This window comes from Microcaecilia unicolor, chromosome 8 (genome assembly GCF_901765095.1).
Source record: "Microcaecilia unicolor chromosome 8, aMicUni1.1, whole genome shotgun sequence".
NCBI lineage: Eukaryota > Metazoa > Chordata > Amphibia > Gymnophiona > Siphonopidae > Microcaecilia > Microcaecilia unicolor.
Window position 1 is genome coordinate 42,276,449 of NC_044038.1, and position 14,082 is coordinate 42,290,530.

The following is a 14,082-nucleotide window of genomic DNA, read 5'->3' on the forward strand; positions in this document are numbered from 1 at the left end:
GGAGACTTTTTGGCCAGTCCTGGATTTCTGCCAACCTCATCTTGGTGCATTATCCACTTTATAATTGAAAGAGAAAAACGCCTAGATTTCGACCTAAATCGGGAGATAGACGTTTATCTCACAAAAACGAATAAATCGGTATAATGGAAAGCCGATTTTGGACATTTTCAACTGCACTCCATCGCGGAAGTGTACAAAGTTGACGGGGGCGTGTCGGAGGAGTGGCAAAGGTGGAACTGGGGCATGGTTATCGGCCGAGGAGAGATGGGCGCCTTTTGCCGATAATGGAAAAAAAGTATGCGTTTGTAGCTAGAATTTAGGGCACTTTTCCTGGACCCTGTTTTTTCACGAATAAGGCCCCAAAAAGTGCCCTAAATGACCAGATGACCACTGGAGGGAATCGGGGATGACCTCCCCTGACTCCCCCAGTGGTCACTAACCCCCTCCCACCACAAAAAATGAAGTTTCTCAACTTTTTATTTTCACCCTCAAATGTCATACCCAGCTCCCTGACAGCAGTATGCAGGTCACTGGAGGAGTTGTTAGGGGGTGCAGGTGGACCCAGGCCCATCCCCCCTACCTGTTACAATTGTGCTGCTTAATGCTTATTAGTCGTCCAACCCCCCCAAACCCACTGTACCCACATGTAGGTGCCCCCCTTCACCCCTTAGGGCTATAGTAATGGTGTAGACTTGTGGGCAGTGGGTTTTGAGGGGGATTTGGGGGGCTCAACACACAAGGGAAGGGTGCTATGCACCTGGGAGCTCTTATACCTTTTTTTTTTTTTTGTAAAAGTGCACCCTAAGGTGCCCGGTTGGTGTCCTGGCATGTGAGGGGGACCAGTGCACTACGACTCCTGGCCCCTCCCACGAACAAATGCCTTGGATTTATTCGTTTTTGAGCTGGGCGCTTTCATTTTCCATTATCACTGAAAAACAAAAACGCCCAGCTCACAAATTGTCGAATAAAACATGGACGTCTATTTTTTTCGAAAATACGGTTCGGTCCGCCCCTTCACAGACCCGTTCTCGGAGATAAACGCCCATGGAGATAGACGTTTTCGTTCAATTATGCCCCTCTATGGGACCTGCAGTACTGATTTCAATGGTAGAATAATAGCCTACAAATACTATAGTGCTTTGGGATATAATTTTAAAACCAGGTCTGGCCAAAAAAGTCTCTCTCTTGGAATGGGTAACCTGGCAGCCCTGAAAGTATTAAGAAAGGGAGTATTTATGTGTGATGGTTTATGGTGCTAATCATTAACATTCTAACTGGACCTATACTCTGCAAGATATCCTGATTTTTTTTTTTTTTGCCACTGCTGAATGTAGCAACTTAAAGATATCTAGATATGTTAGGTCTGCTATATCTGCATGTGAGTGGAATAGTAGCAAGTTTCCCTACGAGCACTCCTTCACTGATGTCGGAGTTGAACCGCCTTACGGTAGGTGGTGCTAACCTGCTGAGTCAGAGGGGTGGGGCTCAGACAGAAAGGTGGTTAAAGGCCCTGGGGCACAGATCAGAGAGGTCCTGAGTGCAGAGGTCTCCTAGAGTTAGGCATCAAGTGAAGGAATCATCCCAGAGTGGTGGTTGGGTTGCAGTTTCTGTTGGGGAGTTCCAGGGAAGAAAGGTGTGACCCTAGCTCAGAGGTTTACACCCTTGGTTAAGAAGTAGATGCCCAGGGATTACATAAGAAGAAACAGAAGACTGCAAAAGTAAAAGAGTGCATATATTTATCTGAGAAGACCCAGGTCTTGAGGGCCCAGCTGGAGCCAGGCCTGGATTTATGTGCGAGGAACTTGAACTGTGCAAAAGAATTCAGACAAATTAGAACTGTTAAGAGATGAGGAAATAATTGTCAATATGGTTGTTGCCCATGTTTGAGCCTGAGTCTGTGACAGGAACAGACTCTGCTATTTTGATTGTGGGTTCAATAATTAAGTTTTTCTTTTTGACTTACACTACACTCTGCCTGTGTCTGGGAGGGCTCCATGCATGTCCATCAGCCACACTGTCACACTGCAATTAAGATATCTGGAGAAAGGCTAGTGACTGAATATTGCTATGTGGATCATTTTGTGGAATACCCCTCAAATGTCCCTTGCCCCTCCTTTATTTATCTGAATTCCCAGGCTAGAATGTTCATCCACCCTTAATTGTTTGTCCTTGAGACAGTCTAAATTCCTGGTTACTTACTGCACATGTATTAATTTACTTCTTGAAATTATTGTAATTTGTGTTATATTCTGTACATTATTATGCTTTATTCACTTTATTGTTTGTTTGTAAGCCACATTGAACTTGAGTCTATTTCAGACTAATGTGGAGTATAAGTGTCATGAATAAATAAATAAAATGAAGGAGTTTTCTGGGTAACTCACGTTACTTGGATATTGACCTCAAGATGTTTACCCCTATGTATATTTTCATGGGATGAAAGATCTATGCCTGACCGTAATCATGATAGGATGAATGCAGAACTTAGTGATCTCATCATGCATTAGAAGTTACCAATGTGTGCTACCATTACAACAGGTTATTTTATCACAATTCATGCTAGTTTAGCACAGATCTCAATTTATGTAATAAGACCTAGTTATTAATAACCTAGGTTAACAGTAAAAGAACCTGTCTTAACAGTAGCCAATATTGATAACTTCCCTCCTTAGTCCTACAAATACTTATATCAGTACGGGGGGTAATTATCAACATGGGCTACTGTTCAGTCAGGTTATTTTACCACAAGTTGGGTTATTTTAGCACAGGGTCTATGCAATGAGACCCTGTGTTAAAATAACACTATGGAGTGTAGTTATCAACATGGGTTGATAACTACACTCCATGCTACTTTAGCACAGAACCCATTTTATGCAGTGGGACCTAGTTACTAATAACTGGGGTTAACAGTACAATAGCCCACCTTAATGGTAGCCCATGTTAATAGCTTCCTCCCTACTTGTGGTAAAATAAGCCAAACTAACAGTAGCCCATATTGATAACATCCCCCCCTTAATGTGTTTACTATTAATTTATCCAACTGTTATGATCTAGATTTTCTACTGCTTAGGTCTTGATAAAACTTTTTGTACACTGTCCCCTACCAGTTTCCCCAGAATCTAATTGAAATCAAGAATTTATGCATTAACTTGGCTTTCCAAATAAATATGTGGGAAATAAAACTTTTTAAATGTAGGCCTCTCTTTCATTCTGTATAGATTGAAACACTCAAAAATGTTCTCTCTATTGCTCGGTTTCTCCCTCTATTGCTCATTGATCTGGAAAATGGAAAAATGATTTGACCCAGCAAAGACATTTGCAAATCATTTATATCAAAAGATGTTTGCAACTTATCAAAAACTTGAGATAAGTTGGTACAGATAATGTTTTATAAGTTGTCCCCTGCAAGAGACTGGGTCGATGAGTAGGCAAGATAGATCAGTCAGGCCAGTACATAAAAAAATCCTGCTTTTAAGTAAAAGGCCATATTTAGTTTTTAAAACGTTTTTTTTTGGTAACTTTCATCCATAACAGCTAGTTGGTGGGTGGCGTGGATACTGAAGACCTTAATACTGAGCATTTTTAACAAGAAAGGGGTTAAAAATGTCAACCCAGTCAATTTTCACTGTTGGTACCTATTCTTTCAGCAGCAAATACATCAAAATCTAAGAGGTGCAAAAGTAATATACAATGCAATCAATCTTTATTCTTATATTCTGCATTATACCAATGTTAGTTCTAGGAGATCACATCATAAAGAGACTAGCCATAACTAGGAAGCAAACAGTAACAAATTCTAACAATCCAATAAAAACTTTTGACAGATAAATGTTCAATTTCTTATGGAAAGTGTTTTTGATCTAACATCTAGTGGTAAAGAATTCCACAGAAAGGCTGCTTGGTAGGAAAATCTCAAAGTGGTAAACTATTTTTACTTAACACGAAGGACTGGAGGAAGGTGTAAAACATCACTTCACAGTATTACAATCAGTAAAAATATTGTAGTTTTACTACTGGTTTGGGTGAGAGCTCTGACAGAAGTCAATTTTCTTCCTATAATTTGATTGTTTACTCAAACTTAATATACTGCCTTACTGTATATGCAGACCATGTCAAAGCAGTTTACAATGCATAAAATAAATTTAAAAAGTGAAAGGAATGCCATAAAATTAATAGGAAAGGGAGCAAAGATGCAGAACCACAAATTCAGTCCATCAATCTAGATTCTGGCAAGTTGATTCTCAAAACCTGCCACTGGCAGTAGGGCCAGTTAGCGCTATTTGAATCTGTGCAGAATGCTCAGAGGGCTTTACCGCAGGAAACAACATGCGTGCCACAGATGGCCGCAAATTGTATTTAAGTTAGGGCTGCACATTGCTTAAAAATGTTAATCACATGATTAATTGCATAAAGTGTCCCCCCCCTCACATTTCCTCCTGTTTCGTGCAAAATATAGACAGAAGAAATAAATTCTCAGAACTGACATGTTTCTATTACTAAACTGAAAATAAAATCATTTTTCTCACCTTGTCTGGTGATTTTATTTTTCTAATCATCTTGTTCCCTGTCTCTGGTTCTGCTTCCCTCTCTCTGTGCTCTGAACTCTGTTTCCAAGGCCTCCTGTCCATTCACTATTTCTTTCCTCTCCTCCTTTCTTCTTCACTCCATGCCCTATATCCATCTTTCATGTCCCATTTTCTTCCATTTTTCTACCTCCTTCTCAAATCTATCTAGTTTCCAGCTCTTCCCTTTCCCTCCATCCATGGGCGCCATCTCCTCCCTTATCTCTTCTATTTCATTCCCTGCCATCTATGTGCATTTCTCCTCTCTTCCCTTCTCTTATACCTGGGTCCCGTTGTTCAAAGTCCACTGCACTGATCACTAGGCTACTCCTTACACCTCCTTGCTGCTCTATTAAGAGTGGCTATACTACCTGAAGCTGCCTTAGACCTTGTGAGTAGAGGAGTGGCCTAATGGTTAGTGTAGTGGGTTGCAGACCTGGGAAACTGGGTTTGTGTGAACAGTGAACAGCAGCAGCAGCAGGCGAATTACCCAAACAAGGATTGGAGCTGGAAACAGGCAGGACTGGTACAAGCAGGACTGAAGCTGAAAACAAGCAGGTCTGGAAAAGGCAGGACTGGAACTAGAGCTGAAGACAAGCAGGGCTGCAACAGGCAGGACTGGAACTGGAGCTGAAGACAAGCAGGGAAAGCAAGAGCAAAATTATAGACCAGAGACAAGGATAGACAAGATACAAAGGAACACAGTAAAGCAGGAACAGGCTGGAAGTGCAACAATCACACACAGACAAGAACAGGTTAGAAGTGCAAAAGAACACAGACAAGAACTCATCTGAAGACCTCTGTTGCAAAGGCAAAGTTTGAATGTCCTCATGTTCCTTATGAGAGCCAGGGTTGCCAAATAAAAAAAAAAAAATTCCCACACAAAACAGCCCAAAACCCGCCCAAAAACCGCACACACCCCACCCCCGCCGTCATCAACCCCGCCCCTTCCGTCATCACCCTCACCCCCGCCGTCATCAACCCCGCCCCTTCTGTCATCACCCCGCCCCCACCGTCATCAGCCCCACCCCTTCCGTCATCACCCCCGCCATCATCAGCCCCGCCCCCACCGTCATCGCCCCGCCCAATACGTCACCAACCCCTGCCCAAAATGTCACAAACCCCGCCTCTGTCGCCATTAGCCCCACCCCCGCCGGCCGAAAAACCGCCCCAAAATCCGCACAAAAAAAACAAAACGAGCCCAAAAAACCGCAACCCGCCGCAGGTAAAAGTTTCCCGCGGCGGGTTGCGGAAAACCGCCCAACTGGGCGGGAAAACCGCCCATCTGGCAACCGTGATGAGAGCCTTCACTGATGATGTCATGACTTCAAGAAAGAGGCTTGAAACACATTGAAGCACCAGAGTGAGGCTTGAATACTGGAACATCAGAGTAGGACTGGAATAATCTGTGGAACATGATTTGAGAAACAAGGAAAAAGCAGTCCACAGCACCCTCACAGCCTCTTCACTGGGAGGAGAGGTGAATCTGAACACGGAGGCATGACCACAACCATTCTGTATGACCCTGGGCAAGCCACTTAACCCTCAGTTGCCCCAGGTATAACAATAGTACAATGTACTACTTAGATTAGGAGCTCAATAGAGACCTAGTACCTGTAAAATGAAACTGTAAGCTACTTAGGTCTAAGCAGTATAGAAATACTTGAATTAATGAATGGTATCCACTGACACTTTCACCTCTTGGGGGGAGAGGCACAGGAAGGGGTCAGTAACCATTTGGAAATTAATGAGGGTTCATGCTTTCATCCCTCCAGTGGTCAGATGCTCAATCAGGGTACTTTTTTGTACCCTGGCCATGATTGAAACAGATCTAGATAAAAACGTCCTTCACTGAACATTTACTAGTTTCGCTATATATTTTTTTGAGATGGGGTGATCAGAACTACACACAATATTCAAGTTGCTGTCTTAGCAGGAAACTATATGGAAGCGTAATGATATCCTCAGATTTGTTCTCCATCCCATTTCAAATAAGACCAAAGATTCTATTTGCCTTTCTAGCAGATATGGCACATGGGCTGAAAATATCAACATATTGCCATAGTAATGTCAAGAACCTTTTTCCGGAGTGGTGACTTCTAACTCAGAACCCAGCATTTTGTGCCTGTAGTTTGGGATATTTGTCTCCTTTTATCCAATTTACAATCCACAAAAAGGCATAGCTTTCTATCTCTTTATTCTTTAATTTCCTAAGGAGCCTTTCATGAGGGACTTTCCCAAATGTCTTAAGAAAACCAAAATATACCATATCAATTGGTTCACCTTCAGGCTTATTTTCGAAAGATAAGGGCACCCATCTTTTGACACAAATCGGGAGATGGGCGTCCTTCTCCCAGGGTCGCCCAAAGCGGCATAATCGAAAGCCGATTTTGGGCATCCTCAACTGCTTTCCATTGCGGGGACGACCAAAGTTCCCAGGGGCATGTCAGAAGCATAGCGAAGGTGAGACTGGGGCGTGATTAACACATGGGTGTCCTCGGTCGATAATGGAAAAAAGAAGGGCGTCCCTGACAAGCACTTGGGCGACTTTACTTGGTCCATTTTTTCTTGTGACCAAACCTCAAAAAGGTGTCCAAACTGACCAGATGACCACTGGAGGGAATCGGGGATGACCTCCCCTTACTCCCCCAGTGGTCACCAACCCCCTCCCACCCTAAAAAAAAACTTAAAAAAATATTTTTGACAGCCTCTATGCCAGCCTCAAATGTCATACCCAGATCCCTGACAGAAGTATGCAGGTCCCTGGAGCAGTTTTAGTGTGTGCAGTGCACTTCAGGCAGGCGGATCCAGGCTCATCTCCCCCCTACCTATTACACTCGTGGTGGTAAATGTGAACCCTTCAAAACCCACCACAAACTCACTGTACCCACATGTAGGTGCCCCCTTCACCCCTTAGGGCTATGGTAGTGTTGTACAGTTGTGGATAGTGGATTTTGGGGGGCTCAGCACCCAAGGTAAGGGAGCTATGCACCTGGGAGCAATTTCTGAAGTCCACTGCAGTGCCTCCTAGGGTGCCCGGTTGGTATCCTGGCATGTGAGGGGGACTAGTGCACTATGAATCCTGGCTCCTCCCACGACCAAATGGCTTAGATTTGGTCATTTCTGAGATGGTCGTCCTCGGTTTCCATTATCGCCGAAAACCGGGGACGACCATTATCGAAACGAAAGATGGCCGCCCATCTTGTTTCGATAATACGGGTTTCCATGCCCCTTTGCTGGGACGTCCTGCGAGGACGTCCTCAGGAAAACTTGGGTGCCTCATTTGATAATACCCCTCCTTGTCACTTTTTTTTTTTTTACAGCTGCAAAACGTTTAATAAATTGGTAAAGCTAGACTTGTATTTGCTGAACCCATGCTTTCTCATTCTTATTAAACCATGCCTCTCTAAGTGCCTCTTTTACTAAACCATGTTAGTGATTCCCGGTGCGGCAAATGCGCCACAGCTCATTCAATTTGAATGGACTGCGTCGCATTTGCCATAAGGGAATTGCTAGCACGGTTTAGTAAAAGAGGCCCTAAATAGGCAATAATTTTGTTTGATTCTGATGTCAAGCTCACCGGTTTAGAGTTTCCCAGATGATCCCTTTTAAAAAATTGGAGTTACATTTTAGCCACTCTCCAGCCCTCAATGTCTCTGTTAGTTTGAAGGATAAGTTACAAATGGCCTGTAACAGGATAGCAATTTCAGGGTTGAACTATTTAAGGACTTGGGGTGAATACCATCAGGTTCTGGTGATTTGTTAATCATGATTTTGTCAAGTTGATGTACTGCTGCTTGTGGATTTACAATGATGTGCTTTATTTGCTCCAAAGCATCACCAACAAAGAATGTTTTCAGTTTGAGTGTGACCCAAACATCTTCCTTAGTAAAGTTAGAGGCAAAGAAATTGTTTATTGCTTCCACTATTACTTTCTTCTTGAGCATTTTTTAACTCCTCGGTCATTCAGCTCTTCACTCCATCACAGATTTTTAAAAACTTAGGATATACTTGAAAAGGTTTTTAATATAGTTATTGTCTGTATGGCAAGCATCTCTTCAAAGCCTCTCTTGGAATGCAATATTACATTTGTCGGTGCTTGTGTTCATCCATAGTTTCATAATTAGGATCTAATTTCTATTTTAAGAAATATGCCTTTTGGCTTTCACCACCTCTTCTACTTCATCTTAAAGTCATGCTGGCCATTGCTTAGCCTTCTTTCTACTTTTTTAATGCAAGGAATATATTTTATTTGGGCTTCCAAAATGGTCTTTTTAAAATTATATGCACACCTCATACAAACATTGACCCTTAATTTTTTTTTGTTTCCCTTTTCAAAATTAAGTGCTACTGGCATATTTTATGTCAAGAATTCAGGAATGATGAGCCCTTGGACCACAGCTAGGGCTGCAGCAGACAAGTCCTCTGGGAGGGCACAGGCACAAAGCACTTAGGGCCCTGTTTACTAAGCTGTGGTGTAGGCTCGCTAACTTTTTAACGTGCACTAAAATTTAGCATGCGCTAATGATAGACACCCATTATGTCCCTATCAAATTTGAAAATAAGCCCCATTGTAATTCCCTAATAGCAGAATGCATAAAAAACAACAAACATAACTTTCCTGAGGAAGGGTTCTAAGATCAGAGATATCCCCTGAAATTTACAGTTATTAAAAAAAAAAAAAGAACAAAATTCTGCATGTTTCTCTTAGAATAACTGGAAATTTCAGAGACTTTTATTAGAACACTAGTAAAAAAAGGCCCGTTTCTGACACAAATGAAACGGGCGCTAGCAAGGTTTTCCTCGGAGTGTGCATGTTTGGGAGAGTGTATGTGAGAGTGGCTGTTTGAGAGTCAGAGTGAAAGTGTGAGTATGTGTGTGTGAGAGAGAGAGAGTGAGTCTGGGTGTGAGTGTGTTTGTGAGAGAGTGTGTGTGTGAGAATGAGAGTGTGTGCAAGTGTGTATGTGAGACACAGTGTGAGAGAGAGTGTGTGTGAGACACAGATTCTCTGTGAGAGTGAGTGTATGAGACCAAGCGAGTGTGTGAGTGACTGTGTGGCACATAGAGAGTGAATGTGATACAGTGTGAGACAGAGTGTGTGAGAGTGAGAGTCAGAAAGACATTGTATATGAGAGACAGAGTGTGAGCCCTGCCCTCCCAATCCATGCCATCTGTCCCCTGCCCCTCCATTCATCCTTTTCCAGCAATTCCCCTCTCTCCCTGAGCCCTGCCCTCCCAATCCATGCCCATCCATGCTCCTCTATCACCTCTCCCCTCCATTCATCCCTATCCAGCAATTCCCCTCTCTCCCTGAGCCCTGCCCTGCAATCCATATCCATCCATGCCCATCTGTCCCCTCCATTCATCCCTATCCAGCAATTTCCCTCTCTCCCTGAGCCCTACCCTCCCAATCCATGCCCATCCATGCTCCTCTGTCCCCTGCCCCCTCCATTCATCCCTTTCCAGCAATTCCCCTCTCTCCCTGAGCCCTGCCCTCCCAATCCATGCCCATCCATGCTCCTCTGTCACCTGCCCCCTCCATTCATCCCTATCCAGCAATTTCCCTCTCTCCCTGAGCCCTGCCCTGCAATCCATATCCATCCATGCCCATCTGTCCCCTCCATTCATCCCTATCCAGCAATTCCCCTCTCTCCCTGAGCCCTGCCCTCCCAATCCATGCTCCTCTGTCCCCTGCCCCCTCCATTCATCTCTTTCCAGCAATTCCCCTCTCTCCCTGAGCCCTGCCCTCCCAATCCATGCCCATCCATGCTCCTCTGTCCCCTGCCGCCTCCATTCATCTCTTTCCAGCAATTCCCCTCTCTTCCTGAGCCCTGCCCTCCCAATCCATGCCCATCCATGCTCCTCTGTCCCCTGCCGCCTCCATTCAACCTTTTCCAGCAAGTCCCCTCTCTCCCTTCCATGACCCCCCTCGTATCCATGCTCCTCTCTCTCTCATGTCCCAGCCTGGCCCGCCCTCTTCTCCCCCCCCCCTCGCATCTATGCCCCTCCTTCGCATCCATGCTGTCGTTTCTCCCCTGCCCTCCCGCTCCCATTGTTTAAGTTTACTGGCCACCCTCTTCTCTCCCCCCAACTTTTTTTTTTTTTTTCTTCTTTTAAAATTTACCTCTGTGGCGGTTCCGGCAGCGAAGCGTCAGGGAAGGAGGCGGCGCTCCCGACGTCTAGCCTTCCCTTTGCTGTGTTCCGCCTTCTTCTGACGTCATCCTTGACGTCAGAAGAAGGCGGAACACAGCGAAGGGAAGGCTAGAGACGTCGGGAGCGCTGCCTCCTTCCCTAACGCTGCGCTGCCGGAATTGTTTGGTTTTTTTTCCGCCCTCGACGTCATGACGTTTGACGCGAGGGTGAGGCAGAGACGGCTGGCTGGCTTGAAGGCTTCACAACACGAATCCACGAACCCTTCAGCCTGGGAGTGACGTCAGATGGCTTCAGAACGTTGTCCTCAGAACGTTGAGGGTGCGTTTTATTATATTAGATTTACAGGGATGAGAACAGCTAAAATATATTCAGTTTGCTTTCCAGATGTTGGGGTGTTCTTCAGTTTAACACATCCGTGTAAAAACTATTTTTGTTTATGTATTAGAACTTTTTTAAAGCATGCATGTTAATTTGTAGGTTTATGCATTTATAATTGGACACCCTTAAATATTTTAGTGCATATAAAATTAAAGAAACTGAACATGTACACATTTCTTCAGAATTGTATTTCTTTTGTGATGCATTCTACTATTCAGTTTCTGATTGGAAGCCATTTTCTAACATGAAGTATGCTTATCTAACCTCTTTAACCCTCATTGAGGGGTCCTTTTACTAAACTATGCTAGGTGTTAATGCAAGTCTAATGCAGAAAAAATGGTCTAATGTGGGATGCACTAAAATGTTCTGTGTTAGGTTTGTCATCTGCGCATGCTAAGTGCATGGTATTTGTTTTTTGTATTTTCTAGAGGGGGCATGTCAAGGGCAGAGAATGGGAATGGATGCACTCATGAGCCAGTGTACTGACATTATTGCCTTGCTAACTGGTTAGCATGTCCATAACGTGCAAGCCCTTAGCGCCTCCTAAATAGGAGGGGGGTAAGTGCTCCCATGATAATTTGTTTTAAATGGCTGTGCACTAATGCAGCAGCAGGATGGAGAACACCTGTGCTTCACCCTTCGGACTGCAGGCTTTAGACCAGCAGTTCCCAAACCTCTCTTGCGAGGCTCAGAGATGTCAGGCCAGACAATTGTCATGAATATTTGTGAGATACATCTACATGCACTGCTTCCATTGCATACAGATTTATCTCATGCATATTCATTGATCGATCATCTATCATTGAGGATTTCCTGAAAACCTGACTGACTAGGGGCCTCCCAGAACAGGTCTAGGAACTGCCGGATTAGAAGTTTGAGGGACTACAAGTTCCACGCGGTTCCACACTGGATTTTGTAGATATGCTGAAGAGATTTTTACTGTAAAAAAAAAAAGGACTGTAATCTAATGAACTTAATTAGTTTGCAAATCAGTTTTTTTAAGGGGCCCTTTTACAATGTCACGGTGGAGCTACCGCAGCGTTATAGCACACCAATCGGGACTACACCGGGGTACCACAGGAACCCAGCAGTAGTTCCCATCCCCAGCGTGCGCCATTTCTGGTGCAACAATTTAAAAATTTTTGTAGCCAGGGCTTACCCACCAGTGAGCACTGCCCAGTTACCACCAGGTTAGCATGAGAGCCCTTACCGTCACCTAAACAGGTGGTGGTAAGGGCTCCTCCTAGAAATGGCAACGTGCCAATTCCTGTGATTAGTGCAGGGCCATTTTTATTATTATTTTTTTTTGGACTGAAAACAGCTTTTACTTGCTGCGGTACAAGGGGGCCTCAATGCACGGTAAATCCATGCATACATGCCACCGCAGGCCCCTTTTTACCGCAGCTTGGAAAAAAGGGATCCTAAGTTTTTAAATCCCTATGCAAGGCCTCAACAGATCAAATCTTCCCACATGACCTTAATCTTTTGGACATCCATTCTGAATTAGGAGGAGGGGCATTGATCTCTTTCCCAAAGAAGCACATCTTTTCAAAACATCATATAAATAACATCCTTGTGGCATTCCACAGTGTTCTGTTCTTTTCCACATTTTATTCAATCTCTTTTTAAGGCCGTTAGCAACACTTATTCAGGAATTTGGGTTCTCTTTCCATTTTTATGCAGATGACATTTTACTTCTCTATCCTACTGATCCAGACAATGTCGACATTTCACCTTTACAAGCCTGGTTAGCCTCGGTGGCACATTGGCTACATGCACACTGTCTCATCCTGAATTGTGACAAGATAGTGGCCTCCTGGCTATCTGGATGCCATGACTCCCCATAGTCTGGTTTATCTGTGCTGAATATTACTGTGAGGCTTTCCATTATTTAGGGGTCATCCTTGATTCTCTTCTCATTTCATTCACATATCTCTTCTGTCTGGAAGTCAGGTTTTGTGTGTTGTGTCAATTATGGTCAGTTAGACTGTTTTTTTGACTACAATTCATTTCATTCTTTTATTCTTTCTCTTTTTCAACCAGGCTTGACTATCGTAACATCGTTTATTTGGATGCCACCAAATCGGCCCCGAAACAAATCGAAATGCTTCAAAATACAGTCATTCGGCTCATATGACATTTTTGCAGGTTTGACCACATCCCTCATGCCCTAAATCAACATCATTGGTTTCCTATTGAGTATTGTGTTAAGTTTATACTTCTTCTTTTGGTTTTTGAGACTTTTGTATGGGTACCAAGTCCTATATCTCTTCCCTTACTATTCCATATTCCCCTCCTCATGCTCTCTGTTCAATAAATGCCCATAGGATGGTTCTCCCTAGTCCTCACTCTGCTCAATTAGAGAGCCCTAGAAGATATGCCTTTTATTTTGCAGCTTTTCACCTCTGGAACTCATTGCCGCTACGGATTTGAGCTGAACGTTCTCTCTAACATTTCAAAATACCGCTGAAAACATGGGTATTCAAGCTGAAACTTGAGTTGGTTGTGTTTGTGTGTGTTGGTTGTCTGTACTTTGGCAGCTCCATCTTTACTGTTTTTGATTATGATTTTGTTTGGATTGAGCATATCTTTCCTATTTCACAATTTTAGTTCATTTCTATTTTTATATATTAACCTGTAAACTGATCTGCCCTGCATGCCAATTAACAGTGGTATATTCAGTAATGCCTAAATAAATAAAAGAGAAGAAAATGGCAAGAAATATGGGGAAAGCCATACAAAATCTTTGTAATAGCCGACAAAAGGGAACAAGTCTTGGCTAAATGATCTGAATGACAGAAATCAGTTATACTGGGTCTTTAACATTATCAATTTCATCGACTTTCACCTCACACTGAACTGCTTGATTCCAAAATGGCAAAATGCTCATTTCAGTGTTAATAACATTCAAAAAGCAGCCAGACCATCTACAGCCTTGATGGAATTTCAATATCATCATTGCTTAACAACTAATATGATAAGAAAATAT

The 14,082-nt window shown here is 43.4% G+C and overlaps 1 long non-coding RNA gene across 1 annotated transcript; it reads left to right on the forward strand.

Moving 5' to 3' along the window:
* Nucleotides 1-1,080: 1,080 nt before the first annotated feature.
* LOC115475517 lies at nt 1,081-13,869 on the forward strand. Its single transcript, XR_003943055.1, has 3 exons — nt 1,081-1,162; nt 4,616-4,622; nt 13,859-13,869. It is a non-coding gene; the product is annotated as an uncharacterized LOC115475517 (long non-coding RNA).
* Nucleotides 13,870-14,082: the final 213 nt, after the last annotated feature.